Source organism: Arachis hypogaea, chromosome 15, assembly GCF_003086295.3.
Source record: "Arachis hypogaea cultivar Tifrunner chromosome 15, arahy.Tifrunner.gnm2.J5K5, whole genome shotgun sequence".
In the NCBI taxonomy this organism is placed as follows: domain Eukaryota; kingdom Viridiplantae; phylum Streptophyta; class Magnoliopsida; order Fabales; family Fabaceae; genus Arachis; species Arachis hypogaea.
The window spans coordinates 76,302,372-76,320,777 of NC_092050.1; the positions used below are offsets into that span (position 1 = coordinate 76,302,372).

General features: G+C 40.3%; 1 non-coding gene across 1 annotated transcript; it reads right to left on the reverse strand.

The window, feature by feature from the left end:
- Positions 1 to 5,575: 5,575 nt before the first annotated feature.
- On the reverse strand, positions 5,576 to 5,678 carry LOC112752171 (small nucleolar RNA R71). The gene has a single exon (XR_003176618.1). It is a non-coding gene; the product is annotated as a small nucleolar RNA R71 (small nucleolar RNA).
- Positions 5,679 to 18,406: the final 12,728 nt, after the last annotated feature.

Here is an 18,406-nt window from a genome sequence, read left to right on the forward strand (position 1 = left end):
TTTTTGAATAAGTATGGTTCATCCCAGATGAAATACTTGGCATCATTGATAAGCTTTCTCTTTTGCTGTTTGTTGATCTCTAAAGGGAACTCCCTAGTGGCCTTGAAATTTGTAATGTCCGCAAACCAGTGTGCCTTTTGAACCAACATCAATTGCTCATCTGAAAAGCATTCATTCACACACGGGTCGTGTATGTTGCCTTCTTCAAAAGGGATTCTTGACAAATGGTCTGCTACCTTGTTCTCTACTCCCTTCTGATCTTTAATCTCAATGTTGAACTCCTGAAGCAATAATATCCACCTTATCAATCTTGGTTTCGACTCTTGCTTGGCAAGTAGATACTTCAGCGCTACATGATCAGTAAAAACAATCACTTTAGAGCCAATGAGGTATGATCTAAATTTATCAAATGTAAACACTATGGCCAGTAACTCTTTTTCATTGGTGGTGTAGTTCTTTTGAGCTTCATTGAGGACCTTGCTGGCATAGTATATAACGTGCACTAATTTGTCTTTCCTCTGTCCTAACACTACCCCAATAGCAAAATCCGATGCATCACACATCAGTTCAAAAGGTAAATCCCAGTTAGGTGGGGCAATGACAGGTGCTGAGTATTGTCTTCCTTTAAGATCTTCAAAGGCAAGCATGCATTTTTGATCAAATACAAAAGGTGCATGAGAGACAAGTAGATTACTCAGAGGTTTGGTAATTTTTGAAAAGTCTCTAATAAAACTTCTATAGAATCCAGCATGTCCGAGGAAGCTCCTAATTGCCTTGACATTGTTGGGTGGAGGCAATTTCTGAATTACCTCCACCTTAACTTTGTCCACCTCTATACCTCTATTAGAGATCTTGTGGCCAAGGACTATCCCTTTGGTTACCATAAAATGACATTTCTCCTAGTTTAAAACTAGGTTAGTCTCTTGACATCTCTTTAGCACCAAGGCAAGATGGTGTAAGCAATTAGGGAAAGAATCATCAAATACTGAAAAATCGTCCATAAAAACTTTAATGAATTTCTCAATCATATCTGAAAAAATGGACAACATGCATATTTGGAAAGTGGCAGGTGCATTGCACAATCCAAAGGGCATGCGTCTATAAACAAAGACCCCATATGGGCAAGTGAAAGATATTTTCTCCTGGTCCTTCGGGTCAACTACAATCTGGTTGTATCCTGAGTAGCCATCCAAGAAGCAGTAGTATGCATGTCCTGCAAGCCTCTCCAGCATTTGATCCATGAAGGGGAGTAGAAAGTGGTCCTTTCTTGCAGCCACAATGAGCTTTCTGTAGTCAATACACATTCTCCATCCCGATACAGTTCTTGTAGAGATGAGTTCATTCCTCTCGTTAGGCACTATAGTGATGCCTCTTTTCTTGGGGACTACTTGGACAGGGCTCACCCATGGGCTGTCCAAAATTGGGTAAATTGATGCCAGGGCATCTTAGGCTAGTTTCACTAGCCTTTCTCTTTGTTTTTTAATAGGTTTTATACACTTTCTTGAGTTATAAGTAAGCAATTAGGGTAGAAATTCATGCATGCCTAGAATTATCCAACTATGATTAATTTGATGCAATTTCATGAGAATTATGCTATAATTACTTATATGCTAAGAATGACAAGAATTCTCATGACTTTAGCAAGGCTTTGATGCATGTGTTGGTTGATGATAGGTGAAAGAACGCATGAAGGAAGGTTGAAGAAGGAGCATGGAGAAGATAAAGGAGAAGCAACGTTGGGCCAAGTTGGACCACCAACGTTGCCCCTAACGTTAGAAGAGAAGCAGAGCAAGTCTCTGCACAAGTGGCTGATGCTCACGTTGGAAGGAGTGTTGGACACCCAACGTTACCCCCAATGTGGTGATGAAAAATTCAATTCTGGAGCTAAATGAATTTTGAGCGATGCGTATGCGTCTATGACACGTACGCGTGAAAAAGTAAAATTTTGATATCCATGCGCAAGCGTGCGTCATGCGCATGCGTGGAATGGCAAAATTGACCATCCACGCGTACTCATGGGTCACGCGTACGCGTCACAAAGCAAACGTTGGAGGTCCAACGTTGCCTCAAACGCCGCCTCCAACGTCCGCGATGTCAAGCCCAGAAATTGGAGTTGAGAATTTTGAATCGACGCGCACGCGTCAGTGACGCGTACGCGTGGATCGAAAAAAGGCAATGCACGCGTAAGCGTGTGTACGCGTACACGTGAATAAGCAAAATCTCAGATTTCATGCTTAAGCGTGAAGCACGCGTACGCGTGGGTTAGCAGAACGTTGGCCGTCCAACGTTGAGCCAAACACCAATGACAGCAAGATTTCTGGTTATTTTGGTTTTGTTCTAAATGGCATTTGAGTCAACGTTGGCCATCAAACGTTGACTCCAACGTGAAGCATCAGAACTCACAATTCAAACAGATCTCTTCTCAACAGCAACCGAAATCAATTGGAGCCATTTTTAACCCAATTCCATCAAGGCAAAAAGCCCAATTTAGAGATTGAAGATCAATGAAAGAAAGTGTATAAATAGTTTAGAATTTAAGTTAAACGAGGACTTTTTTCCATTTTTTACTACTGCACCTTTCAGTTTAGAATTTTTTGTTCAATTTAAATTTCAGAATGTATCTTCCAGTTGTAATTTTCATTTTGAGAGCTATGAACAACTAAACCCCTTTGATTTGGTTAGGGAGCTCTGTGTAATTCAATGGATCAATAATAGTTTTCATTCATCTTCTTCTTTCTTTTCTCTTGATTTTATTAGAAAGCTTTCGGTCTTCATCCATTTGGATAGTTATCTTGGGAAAGAAGCTATTCATAATTGGATCTCCTCGGAATCTTGGAAGAGGAATGAGGAGATCATGCTAGAATTGCTTTTTCACATTGGATTAGTGAAAGAGCGAAACTCTCGCGATCTAGAATTTTCACAAATAAATTTCCGTTGTAAGTATAGCTTCTAGACCGACAAGAATTCCTTTCTTACAAAAATTTTGGTTGTCACAAGTATAAAACCCCTAAATAAATTGATAATCGAAGTATTTAAACCTCGGGTCGTCTTCTCAAGGAATTGCAAGGAGGTGTTCTTATTATTGGTTATGCAAAGGTATATTTTGGGGTTTTTAAAAGGTTTGAACAAGGAAATAAATTGCTAAGAAAAATAAATTAATAATTAATAAAACTCTTGGCAAGGTATGAGAATTGGAATTCCTATCATAATTATTCTTATCAGCTGTGATGAGAATTGAGTTTTAATCCCACTTAGTTAAGTCAAGTGGACTAATTAGTTTAATCCTCAAGTCCTAGTCAATCCCTTTGGAAAGACTAGCTTTAGAGTGATCCAGATCAATCAGTAATCTGCCAATTTCAACCACTGCTGAGTTGATAACTCAAGTGTTACCAAATACTTAACCAAAGCCAAAAGGAAGAAAATATCTAAATTAAATTAAAAGCATCCATAACATAAATAAAGCAAAGCAAAATCGAATCTGAAATACCTCAAATTATATTAAATAAAAATCAATCTAAACATAAAGAGTTCATAAACCAAATTGAGAAAATAAATAAAAGGAACATTAAACCTAGAATTTGAGAAGAAGAAATCCTAAATCCTTAAAGAGGAATCCTAATCCTAAATCCTAAGAGAGAGGAGAGAACCACTCTCTCTAAAAACTACATCTAAATTATGAAAAGTGAATAATGGAAGACATGTTGTTGAATGGATGCATTCCCCCACTTTATAGCCTCTAATATGTGTTTTCTGGGCCAAAAAATGGGTCAAAAACAGCCCAGAAATTGCCGACGCGGAAGCGTCGTCCACGCGTTTGCGCGGATTGGGTTTTCGCCAGGTCACGCGTCCGCGTGATCCACGCATTCGCGTCGCCTGAATTCGGGGCAGCTATGGCAAATTATATACCATTGCGAAGCCCCAGACGTTAGCTTTCTAACGCAACTTGAACTGCATCATTTAGACTTCTGTAGCTCGAGTTATGACCGTTTGAGTGCAAAGAGGTCAGGCTGGACAGCATAGCAGTTCCTTCAGCTTCTTGTATTCCTTCCACTTTTCCATGCTTCCTTTCCATCCTCTGAGCCATTCCTGCCCTGTAATCTCTGAAATCACTTAACACACATATCACGGCATTGAATGGTAATAAGAGAGGATTAAAGTTAGTAATTTAAAGGCCTAGGAAACATGTTTTCAGTCATAGCACAAAATCAGGAAGGAAAATGTAAAACATGTGATTAGTATGAATAAGTGGGTAAAGAGTTGATAAAAACCACTCAATTGAGCACAAGATAAACCATGAAATAGTGGTTTATCAATTAGATTGGGGTTTGGATGGATATAGTGACATGTAATCCTACCAACACTTTGATCTATGAATTTGTGTGGTATAATCAGTGACCAAACTTCATCTCTTCCCATGAGCACTTAAATCAAGGAATTGGGCAATTGTTCATGCTTAGAGAGATTGGTGAGCCAAAGAATTGGGATCCAATCACTTAAGATTGCCAAGGAGATCAATGAATGCATTGATTGTGGAAGAGATGAAAATAAATTTGATCCGGAGAATTATACATCTCCTGAACCCAATGAATTTCCCATTCTCTTATCTACCCATTCTATTTACTTTCTGCTCTTTAATTTCATGCTAATTCTCCCTTCCCATTTAATTTCTTGCAATTTAAGGTTCTAGACTTTAATTCCATGCAATTTAATTTTCTGTTTCTTTAATTTCTTGCAATTCAAGTTTCCCGCCAATTTTACTTTCTGCAATCCCAATTAAATTCTGATTTAGCTCAACCAGAAAAATTCTCCAATTAACATTGATTGATCTACCAATCCCTGTGGGATTCGACCTCACTCTACAGTGAGTTTTACTTGACGACAATCCGGTGCACTTGCCAGAAGGAAATTATTGATAAATTGCTCTAACCAAGCTAACTATACTCTATTTTAGTAGACTCTACATTTGCTATTTCTTGTACTTGTTTATTATATGATAGGTAGAAGAGAGGCCTCAACCTCATATGATAGTGAACTGGAAAGAACCTTCCTGAGATTAAGGAAGGAAGCAATAGGAAAAAGGGCTGTTGGTGCAGAAGAAGAGGAGGAAGATTTGGATATAACTATGGAGGATGATATGAAAAACCATCATGAAGGAGAGGTGAACAATCATGCCAAAAGAGGTGTAGCCAACCCTGCTGGACAAGAGAGGAGAGTCTTGGGATCATACATCAATCCAAATCCAGGAAATTGTGGTAGTAGCATTCAAAAGCCAACTATCCATGCTAACAATTTTGAATTGAAGTCTTAACTCATAACTCTTGTCTAGAACAACTGTTCTTTTGGGGGTAGTGCACAAGAGGATCCTAATGAGCATCTCACTAAATTCCAAAGGATATGTGACACAGTTAAATCTAATGATGTTCATCCTGACACCTATAGATTGCTACTGTTTCCATTTTTTTTGAGGGACAAAGCATCAAAATGGCTAGAATCATTTCCGAAGGAAACCTTGACAACATGGGAGGATGTGGTGAATAGATTCTTAACAAGGTTCTACCCTCCACAAAAAGTCAGCAGGCTGAGAACTGAAGTGCAGACATTCAGACAGTAAGATGGTGAGACTATTTATGAAGCCTGGGAGAGATTCAAGGATTTGACAAGAAAATGCCCCCTGACATGTTTAATGAGTGGGTGCAAATTCATATCTTCTATGAAGGGCTGAATCATGAGTCAAAGAAAGCTGTAGACCACTCATCTGGAGGTTTCCTTAATAAGAAGAAGACCATTGAAGAAGCCATTGATGTTATAAAAATAGTGGCTGACAATGAGTATTTCTATGTCTCAGATCGGAGCAACAATAGGGGAGTCTTGGAATTAAACCAAATGGATGCAATCCTGGCCCAGAACAAGATGATCACCAAGCAACTGGCTGAATTGACCAAGCAAATGGAGAAGAATCAGGCCGTAGCTATCCACACTCAACCATCACCTCAAGGAGATTTGGAAACAGAAGAAGGAGTTAACTGGGAGGAAGCTAATTACCTTGGAAATTCATTCAGGCAAGCTAATGATCCATACTCTAAAACCTATATTCCTGGTTGGAAGAACCACCCAAACTTTGGGTGGGAGAACCAACAAAACCAAGGCCAAGACCACAGACCACACAATCCAACCCAGTACAATAACTCCACGCAACAAAGCTCCAACCAAAGACCATATCAGACCACACAAAATACTTATTCACAGCCACCATACCAAAGTCATAACAACCACTCTCAACACCCCAATTCCAACTAATCAGTACCACATGATGAAGATAGAATGGCCAAGATGGAAGCTATGCTTGCAAACCTTGGAATTTGAGGACATAAAGAAATTCAAGGAAGAAGTAAGAGGGAGTATAAAAAGCTGAGGAAAGGTTATTAAGAATCTCGAATCTCAAGTAGGACATCTTTCACAGCATATTTTGAAGTCCACTGATAGTTTCCCAAGTGACACTAAGAAAAATCCAAGAGGGGAAATGAAGAAGGTGAGATGGAAAGAGTGTAAGGCAATTACTCTTGCAAATGAAGAGATCCTGGAAGAAGACACTAGCAAGCTAACTGAGCACAGCCAAAGAAGTTCCCAGAGCAACTTGGAGGAAATGGAACAAGGAACTGGATCTGTGCAAAGAAAGGGATCAACAAGGGAGGAAATGCCGGAGCCTTATTTGCCAAGGGCACCATTTCCTCAGAGGCTAAGAGGAGGTGATAAAGAAATATCGTATTCAAGATTCCTAGATGTTTTCGCACCTCTCAGTGTCAACATTCCCTTTATCAAAACTCTCCAACAGATGCCGACATACATCAAGTGCATGAAAGAGCTGCTGACTAGGAAAGAAACCTTAAAAGGGGGACAAATAGTGACAATGAACAAGGAATGTAGTGCTCTCATCAAGAAGGATGTATTCCTGAAGAAGAAAGATCTAGGGAGCTTTCATATTCCCTGTGTCATAGGTGAAACAAAAATTGACAGAGGATTTTGTGATCTAGGGGCTAGCATAAATGTGATGCCTCTACCTCTTATGAAGAAGTTGCAAATCAATGAGCTGAGATCCACTGATGTAATCATCCAATTGGCAGATAAAACTCAGAAGCAAGCCGAAGGAGTAGTCGAAAATGTATTGGTGAAAGTAGGAAACTACTTCCTCCCTACTGACTTTGTTGTTCTGGACATGGAGAAAGGTTACCTCCATCCCATTATTCTAGGGAGACTATTTTTAGCTACTAGTCGAGCACTCATTGATGTAGAACAAGGAGAGTTGATACTGAGAATACATGATGAGCAGATCACTTTCCAGGCCTTCAAGCCCGTGCATGAATATGAGCAAGAGAGCAAGAAATTAAAGGAAGAATACAGTGAGAGCTCTCTAAAGAAAAACAGCAATAAAACCTCCAGGCAAGCATCTAGAGCTTCCCTTGATGGATAAACAAGAAGCTCAAGAGATGAAGCAACCAATGGAGTTCAAGGAAGAGCCGAAGCCACAAGAATCAGGGAGAGCAGCTAACAAGGATCTTCCTAACACAAGAGTCAATGGAACACTAATGGAAGAAGAGAAAAGATTGTGAAGAAATTGCCAAGGGGATGGAGAAACAAGAAGGTTCCTACAGAAGGTTTTTTCCCTGGAGACAAGGTGATATCAATCCACCATCCACCAATCTCACCCCATCTTCCAACCATTCCATCCCAGTTACCTCAAGTGTTCACAATTAGAAAAGTCCTTTCCCTAGAGCATTTAGAAATCATCAGGGAATCAAGTGGAGAAAGCTTTACAGTGAGAGGAGAGGACCTCAAGCATTACAATCCAGCCTAGTAGTAAACCAACCGTCAAGCTAGTGACGTTAAAGAAGCGCTCCATGGGAGGCATCCCATGATTTAGTTTGTTTGTTTTTAATGTTTCAGTATGAATAATAATTGCTGCTCTAACATGAATTCAAGTTCTCATAGACAATTTTGACAACTATTCATGACATTGTAAAGCATATGATCTAATTCTAAGTTTGGTGTGCCTACAGGCACACTAAGACACCTTTCAAAAATGATGATCATATTGCCATATTGACATGTGTTCATTGGAATATATAGCCATACATTAAGTTGGGTGTTCTATATATTGCAAGAACAAGTCATGAGAGTCAAGGGTCTTTTGAGTTTTGAAACTTATGAAAGTACAACCATGTTTATAAGTTTTAGTTCATGATTAGAATAGAAAAATAAAGTGTTTCTCTTGATGGTTTAACCGGAAGTGACAATAATCCCGTTGAGATCTCAATGATAAAACTTGGAGGAAGAAACACTTTGAACCATATAGCCAAACACTAATTTTGGTGTCCTCAAAAACTATGTAAAGCACAAAAGGAGTCACGGATGGATGAACAATCATGAAGAACACTAGCCATAATTTTAGTTTTAAATTTGAGCTTTGCTTGCCATGAATTTACCGCCACCTATTCATATTATTTTCTTTGTTTTGACATGATGGATAGGTATGCAGGAGAATAGCATAATGAAAAGGACAAGGCAATTGATGGTGAAGACAACATGAGGACAAAAAGTAAGCCATAAGGTTTGGAAGGATTCTTCTTGGAAATGAAAATCTGCACAACCTTGGAAGAAGCCCTTAGAAGACCGACCCCACATGCCTTATGAAGAGGAAACTTTTGTCCTCATTCATTTTTACATGCAACCCTTCATTCATAAAAACTTGCCCAAGGAATCCTAGCCATCCAGTCTTCATTAAAGCTTACTATAAATAGCCTCAATTAGACCGTGCACATGAACTCAAGATTCACACGTCTTGTACTTCAGAAATTCACTTCTTATATTCTCTAAAATCAAGGCCCACAACCGTGTTCTTTGTGGAACTAATCATCTTTGTTCACTTGCTTCCATAACACTACCTTACCTTCAAACCACCCTTTCACCGAGAGTGCATCATACTAACCATACCTCTTCATGAACCCTCAACCTCTATTTGGGTAATCATCAAGGAAAGTATGGCATCTTCTTCAAGTTCCAAAAAAAGAAGAGGAAAGAAACCCATGGTTGAAGAAGGTGAAAATGAATATGATTGATGAAAGTTCAGATCATGGTATCATCAAATGCAACTTGGGTGGATGAATGACAAAAAGATATATCCAGAAGTCCCTTTCTAGCTACCTGATGACGGGTGCCTAGAAATAAAAGCCAAGATCAGAAAGAGAAAATGGGAAGAGCTTACCTCACTAATTACCAAGATTAATGCAAACATCATAAGGGAGTTTATACTAACACCCTGAGGCTTGATATGACTGAAGCCCCAACTTACAAGAGTTATGTACGGGGAGTAGAAGTGGACTTTAGTCCGAAGACCATCATGAAGGTCTTAGGACTTAGGTCAGCATATTTTGATGAGCCGAGGTACCACGAAAGAGTAAATGGAAACCCAGATTATGATGAAATCTCTAGTGATATATGTGTGGTGAATGCTGACTGGGAGAGGGACAATCAAGGAAGGCACAAGTACTTGAAAAAGGGAGATCTCATCCTTGAAGCAAAAGGGTGGTATGAGCTGATAAAGAGATCAATTATGGGCACAGTAAACACCTCGGAAGTTAACAAGCAAAGGGCTGTCATGCTATACTGCATAATGGTGGGGAGAGAGATAAAGGTCTACGAGATCATTGCAAATGACATTCAAAAGGTTGCAGAGAAAAATTATGCTGAAGCCTGGGTCTATTATCCAAGCACCATTATGAAGTTATGCATGAAGGCCAGAGTGCCACTGGAGGATGCACACCCAACGTGGCTGTATCCATGCATGCCTATGACCCTCGAAAGAATGATGAATTCACAGAGGCACAACAAAGTCGAAGGCTACAAAGAAGGAGAAGGAGAGAAGAACCACGGGAGGAAGAAGAACAACAAGAAGGACAACAAAAAGAACAAGAAGAAGAGCAACAATTCCAACCACAAACCAACATAGACATGGGCAGGATACAAGAAGCAATTGAAAGGCTATCCGAACAGTACCTGAGAGTCCAAGAGAAACAAGAAGAATTCCATTCACAATACATGAAAGCTCAGGAGAGACAAGATGAGCTTCAGTTAAGAATGATGAGCCAGCAGAGAAATTTTGAGTCAAAATCTCTAGTTATGCAAAGAGAACAAGCTTCACAATTTCAAGAATCTTTCAACCAGCTGGCCCAACTTCAAGTTGATAACATGAGAGCTTTCAAGGAGTTCACGACCCTTCAGGATGCAAGATATGGAGTTCAAGCTGACTATAACATAAATAGTCAAATCAAGCTCAACTACATTGCAGAACATCTACATAATATGGACCCAGCATTTCCAATTTATGATGAATACTTTGAGGGAAGGAGCGGCAGAGAAATAGACAAAGCAATACGCCTTGAAAATAGAGTGGAAGAGACAATGAAGAAAGCTGGATTCTGGACAAAGCTAAAAGGAAAAGGCAAGGGAGAAACTAGTAAGCAAGCAAGCGAGAAGAAGAAAAAAGACAAACAAGATAAAAAATGAAAGGTGGACTCGCTCCTTGGTTATTCCATTCAATAAAGAAAGAACATGTCTGTTTTAGTTAATATTAGCTTAAGCTGTTTTGCATTCTATGTGTTTAAGTTTGCAATAAGTGTGCTAGTCTAAGTGTGTGTGCTTTCACTTTTACTTGTTTAAATGCTTGTCTTGTCCCCTAAGTCTTTTCAATTTCAATAAAAGAAATGTTTGAACCAGAAGTGGAATAGTTCCTTTTTAGCAAGAAGAGAAATAACAGTAAGTGGCAGTATGTATGTTTGATTGTGTGGTAGCTCAACTTATAATGAATAAAAGGATAAATTATTCCCCTTTTAGGTGTAAACTAGCATGCTGTCTATGAATCTTAGTAAATAAAAATCCTTGGTTGAAAGAGAAACAAACAAAAAGAAAGAAAAAGCAAAGCCAAAAGTGGCAGCAAAAACAAAAGAAAGCAAAGAATAAGGCTAGACACCAATAGCTTGGACCTTAGGACATATGCCTGTGGTGTCTTTGTACTAGGATCTGCTTGGATGATTAGGTTCTATGGAATGCTTTAACACTTGGTAACTTGGGTTAACTAACCCGGGATTATCAACCGAAAGTCCATTATCAAGAGCAACCTAGTTAAAAGACATTTAGTAACCCAAAGAGGTGCTGGGAATCAATGTCTTAAGAAGAATTGTGAGCCAAGTGTCTGTAGTGGAAAATGTGTTAAGTACAAATAAGCTAAGAAACTGCTACAACATATGACACTGAGCTAAAGTCTACAAGAAAAGAAAATGAAGAAAAGCAACCACCAAGGATGAATGAATAATAAGAGGTCATAGCAGTATGATAATTGATGCTTAAAGGAGACATTCTAGGCCTAAAAATCAATAAGAAGTGAGCTGTTGCATTTTCTGCATAAAACAACATTAACTAATAATAAGGACGTGTTGATATGAACATCACCTTCTATTTCATTCTTTCTTCTTATTAATTCAGTACTTGCTTAGGGACAAGAAAGATTTAAGTTTGGTGTTGTGATGCCAGGGCATCTTAGGCTAGTTTCACTAGCCTTTCTCTTTATTTTTTGATAGGTTTTATGCACTTTCTTGAGTTATAAATAAGCAATTAGGGTAGAAATTCATGCATGCCTAGAATTATCCAACTATGATTAATTTGATGCAGTTTCATGAGAATTATGCTATAATTACTTGTATGCCAAGAATGATGAGAATTCTCATGACTTTAGCAAGGCTTTGATGCATGTGTTGGTTGATGATAAGTGAAAAAACGCATGAAGGAAGGTTGAAGAAGGAGCATGGAGAAGATGAAGGAGAAGCAATGTTGGTGGCCAAGTTGGACCACCAACGTTGCCCCCAACATTGGAAGAGAAGCAGAGCAAGTCTCTGCACAAGTGGCTGATGCTCACGTTGCAAGGAGCGTTGGACATTCAACGTTACCCCCAACGTGGTGATGAAAAAGTAAAATTTTCATATCCACGCGCAAGCGTGCGTCACGCGCATGCGTAGAATGGCAAAATTGACCATCCATGCGTACGCGTGGATCACGCGTACGCGTCACAAAGCGAACATTGGAGGTCCAACGTTGCCCCCAAACGCTGCCTCCATCGTCCGCGATGCCAAGCCCAGAAATTGGAGTTGAGAATTTTGAATCAACGGGTACGCGTGGATGGAAAAAAAAGGCAATGCACACGTAAGCGTGGTGTACGCGTACGCGTGAATAAGCAAAATCTCAAATTTCACGCTTAAGCGTGAAGCACGCGTATGCATGGGTTAGCAGAACGTTGGCCCTCCAACGTTGAGTCAAACGCCAATGACAGCAAGCTTTCTGGTTTTTCTGGTTTTGTTCTAAATGGCGTTTGAGTCAACGTTGGCCATCAAACGTTAACTCCAACGTGAAGCATCAGAACTCACAATTCAAACAAATCTCTTCTCAACAGCAACAGAAATCAATTGGAGCCATTTTCAACCCAATTCTATCAAGGCCAAAAGTCCAATTCAGAGATTGAAGATCAATGGAAGAAAGTGTATAAATAGTTTAGAATTTAAGTTAGACGAGGACCTTTTTCCATTTTTTACTACTGCACCTTTCACTTTAGAATTTTTTGTTCAATTTGAATTTCAAAATGTATCTTCCAATTGTAATTTCTATTTTAAGAGCTATGAACAACTAAACCCCTTTCATTGGGTTAGAGAGCTCTGTGTAATTCAATGGATCAATAGTAGTTTTCATTCATCATCTTCTTTCTTTTCTCTTCATTTTACTAGAAAGCTTTCGGTCTTCATCCAATTGGATAGATATCTTGGGAAAGAAGCTATTCATAATTGGATCTCCTCGGAACCTTGGAAGAGGAATGAGGAGATCATGCTAGAATTGCTTTCTCACATTGGATTATATTGGGGTTTGGATGGATATAGTGACATGTAATCCTACCAACACTTTGATCTATGAATTTGTGTGGTATAATCGGTGACCAAACTTCATCTCTTCCCATGAGCACTTAAATCAAGGAATTGGGCAATTGTTCATGCTTAGAGAGATTGGTGAGCCAAGGAATTGGGATCCAATTACTTAAGATTGCCAAGGAGATCAATGAATGCATTGATTGCGGAAGAGATGAAAATGAATTTGATCTGGAGAATTATACATCTCCTGAACCCAATGAATTCCCCATTCTTTGATCTACCCATTCTATTTACTTTCTGCTCTTTAATTTCATGCTAATTCCCCCTTCCCATTTAATTTCTTGCAATTTAAGCTTTTGCACTTTAATTCCCTGCAATTTAATTTTCTGTTTCTTTAATTTCTTGCAATTTAAGTTTTCCGCCAATTTTACTTTCTGCAATCCCAATTAAATTATGATTTAGCTAAACTAGAAAAATTCTCCAATTAACATTGATCGATCTAGTAATCCCTGTGGGATTCAACCTCACTCTACAGTGAGTTTTACTTGACGACAATCCGGTGCACTTGCCAGAAGGAAATTGTTGAGAGGCAAATTTCCGCGTATCATAAATCACCCCTGCCTGCCATAGCTTTATCACCTCCTTTTGTACCACTTCTTTCCTGACTGGGTTCAGTCTTCTTTAGGGTTGAATGGAGGGCTTGGCATCGTCCTCCAATAGGATTTTATGCATGCATATGGAAGGGCTTGTCCCCTTCAAGTCAGCAAGAGTGCATCTAATAGCATCTTGATGTTTTTGTAGCACCTTGATTAACTCCTTCTCTTGTTCTTAACTTAGTGTATAATTGATGATTACTGGGTAGCTCTCATCACTTCCCAAATATGCATACTTGAAGGTGGGGGTAGTGCTTTTAGTTCAAGTTTGGGAGCTCCATCCTCTTCCCTCTTTTTCTCTGATGTGCTTGGAATGAGTGCTTCAGTTGATTGAATTGCTACAGCTTCATTGTTTGGTGGAGGATCTTCTTCTGACACCTCCTCGAGTTCTTCGTCTTTAAACGTTTCTTGGACCAAAATCTCCACTACGTCCAACCTCATGCATTCTCCCATTGATTCCTGTGGATAACTCATGGCCTTGAATACATTGAATACCATTTTCTCATCATGTAGTCTAAGGACCAGCTCTCCTTTTTAGACGTCAATGATGGCTCCATATCCAACACCACAAAGTCTGCTGGGAAGATGAAGTCTCCCACCTTCACTAACAAGTCCTGTACTACTCCATAGGGAAATTTGAATTAACGGTCTGCTAATTGAAGTGTCGTTCTTGTTGGTTTGGCTTCTTTAATCTTCATTCTCTTCATCATTACTAAGGACATCAAATTTATGCTAGCTCCCAAATCACATAAGGCTTTTTCCACTGTGATTTCTCCTATGATACATAGGATTTGGAAGCTCCCATGGTCTTTCAATTTCTGGGGTAGTTTGTGTTGAATGATAGCACTACATTCCTCGGTCAACACCATAGTTTCATCATTTCTCCAGCTCCTCTTCTTGTACATTAACTCCTTCAAAAACTTAGCATAGAGTGGCATTTGCTCTAGTGCTTCAGCAAAGGGGATATTGACTTGGAGTCTCTTGAAAACTTCCAAGAATCTGGAGAATTGGTTGTCCTTTTCATTATTCTTCAATCGTTGAGGGTAAGGAGCTTTTGGAACATATGGTCTCGGGATTTCTTTTTCTTGGGATGGATTAGAAGCAGATGCTTGTGCTTCTTCTTTATCACTTAAGTGTTCATCCACTTTCTTCCCTTGTGTTTTCCTTGAGGCTTCCTTCAATTCCTTCCCACATCTTAGTGTAATGGCCTTACATTCCTCCCTTAGGTTTGCCATGGTATCATTAGGAGGACTGTGGGTTGGAATTTGCTTAGATAGGTATCCCACTCGTGCCTCAAGCTTCTTGATGGTAGCCCCTTGGTTTTGCATATTAGATATTACCTCCTCCCTGAAAACTCTCATGTCCTTAGATTCCTTGTAAAGTTTTCCAAGTAAGGCCTCAATGTGGGATAATCTATCCTCAGATGGGGATGGTAGGTTGGAATTTGGAGGTTGAGGATGGCTATTTTGTGCTTGATATGAAGGTTGGTAAGAGTTATTGTGTGGAGGGTTGGTATAGTCTTTGGTTGGGATTTTTAGGTCTATAATCTTGGTTCTGGTTCTGGTGGTTTCCCCACCCAAAGTTTGGGTGGTTCTTCTAACCAGGATTATAGGTTTTGGAGTGTGGATCATAGGGTTGTCTTGATAAGTTTCCAACATAACTGGTTTGCTCCCAATCACCCCCTTCCTCTGTATTCACTCCTTCTTGAGCTGGTGGTTGAGTATTGACTACAACAACTTGGTTCCTCTCCATTTGTTTGGTGAGGTCTGCCAATTGCTTGGTGATCAACTTGTTTTGAGCTAGTAATGCATCCATGTGACTCAGCTCCATCACTCTCTTTCTTGGGGTTCTATCAGAGGCATAGAACTATTCATTGTTGGCCACAGTTTCTATGATATCTATGACCTCTTCAATTGTCTTCTTCTTATTGAGATACCCTCTTGAAGAGTGATCTAAGGCCTTCTTTGATTCTTGTGACAATCCTTTATAGAAAATGTGCAGCTGTAACTAATCATTGAACATGTTCGGAGGGCACTTTCTTGTCAACTCCTTGTATCTCTTCCATGCTTCATAGAGAGTTTCCCCATCTTGTTGTCTGTTTGAACTTCAGCCCTCAACCTGTTAACTCTTTGGGGAGGGTAAAATCTTGCTAAAAACTTATTCACCACTTCTTTCCAAGTTGTCAAACTCTTCTTTGGAAAGGACTCTAGCCACTTTGATGCTTTATCCCTGAGAAAAAAGGGAAACAAAAGCAGTTTATAGGTGTCAGGGTAAACACCATTTGCCTTCACTGTGTCACAAATTCTCAAGAATGTGGTTAGATGTTAGTTTGGATCTTCTTGAGCATTTCCTCCGAATGAACAGTTATTCTGAACAAGAGTGATTAGCTGTGGTTTGAGCTCAAAATTATTGGCATGTATGGTGGATTTCAGGATACTGCTTCCACAATTCCTAGGATTGTGATTGATATAAGTGCCTAGTACACTTCTCTCCTACTGTTCATACCCTGGGTCGAGCTACCCGACCTGGGATGACTGGCGACAAAAGCGACGGACCTCTTCAGGTCAGGCTACCCGACCTCTTCTCAAGGAGGTCGGCCAAATCAACAGGAGAGCCCAGTAAAGGGCCCAAATAGAGGAACATGACCCAAATCCAAAGGCCGTCCAAGCCTATAGAGATAAGGGCTGTTCCTTTGAAGATAAGCTGACCTCAACTCAAAGATAAAGATAAGATAAGATAACTAACTTATCTTATCTAGAAAGGTCACTCTACAACCACTATAAATACACTGGAGCACCCAAGTATAACTCATACTCTGATTCTACATAAAAACTTGCTTAATACCCGTGCTAACTTAAGCATTGGAGTCTCTTGCAGGTACCCCCACCCTCCGGTGGCCAAGGATCAGCAGTGCGACAAGTCCAACAAGTCGGATACAACAGCTCCGGCAGTCATCGGCCAGCCGGACACGTTATCTCCGACCAGTACGGAAGATCTCGTCCGAGATCGACCTCCAATTTCAGGTAACCTTGGAACATTGGCGCCGTTGCCGGGGAACTTGGAAGTCAACCCATCACCATGGCGGACAACCATAACAACGACCACGATTCAGGTCTGGAAGAGAGAACACCGCACAAGAATGCGGATGTCACACTACAAGACACTCTGGAAATCAATAAAGACAGCGACTCACTAAATTCAGGGGCAATAGAAGCACTCCTAGATCGCCTAAAACAACTGGAAAAAGAAACTCAACAACAACGGGAAATCGGAAGGGATCTACAAAGAGAGATGTGGCGATGTCGGAAGTTAGAAGAAAAACTACAGCAATTAGAAGCCGATCTCAAATTAAAAGCTCCCCGGGCCAATCTTGAAGAAAACTCACGCAAAGAGCAAAACCCGTTCACCAGAGAAATCATGAAAACCAAAATTCCAAAAGACTTCAAACTCCCGGATATGACCCTGTATGATGGCACCACGGATCCCAACCACCACCTCAGTAACTTCAGAAGCAGAATGTACCTCACCGACGCCCCAGATGCTGTTCGCTGCAAAGCCTTCCCAACAACTCTCACAAAGACAGCCATTCGATGGTTCGACAACCTACCCCCAAAGTCCATCTGAAGCTTTGACGACTTAGCTAAAAAATTCCTAGCCAGATTCTCCATTCAGAAAGATAAAGCCAAGCACGCCCCCAGTTTACTAGGGATCAAACAAGGAGATCGGGAGAGCCTCCGCAACTATATGGAGAGATTCAACAAAACATGCATGAACATACAAAGTTTACCCACAGAGGCCGCCATCATGGGACTCATCAACGGCCTACGAGAAGGACCCTTCAGCCAATCTATATAAAAAAAGTACCCGACCTCCTTGGATGAAGTGCAGGAACGAGCAGGAAAATACATCAATATGGAAGAAAACGCTCGGTTAGGAGAGACCTCAAAATCGGGGGCCTCCTACCGAGACAGAGACAAGGAATCCAAGAGGAAAGAAGATCGACAAGGGGAGAAAATCAAAAAGTGCCATAATTACACTCCTCTCAGGGCATCCTTGGTCGAGATATACAAAGAAGTATGCCATATAGAAAAAATCTCCCCAGCACGGCCACTCAAAGGCAAAAAGGGAGGAGGAAACCGGAAAGAATATTGCAAATACCACCGAGTCCGAGGACACTCCACAAACGAATGCTTCGACTTAAAAAATATCATAGAAAAATTAGTGAGAGAAGGAAAGTTAGATCGATTCCTGGCCACTCGAGATGATGATCAAAGAAAGAGACGAAGAGATGAGGATACTGAACGAACAGAACGATCACCTCGGACACCAGAAAGACATGTCCACATGATACATGGCGGATTCACAGCAGGTGGGATCTCCAAATCCTCTCGCAAAAGATATCTCAAAGAAGTATATCATGTTGAAGGAAAGGAGGAAGCACTCAACATCCCAGCAATAACATTTACTAAAGAGGACGCATCTGGCGTCATCGCAGGACACGACGATCCCATGGTCATCACCATCATATTAGCAAACGCCAACCTACATCGCACCTTAATAGACCAAGGGAGTTCTGCCGACATTTTATTCAAAACAGCCTTTGATAAACTCTGCTTGGAGGAAAAAGAACTTCAAGCATATCCAAACAGTCTGTTTGGACTAGGAGACACCCCGGTTCGACCACTAGGATACATACCACTACACACAACCTTCGGAAGAGGGAACCAATCTAGGACCCTCAAAATAGATTACATCGTGGTCGACGTAAGTTCAGCTTACAATGCTTTCATA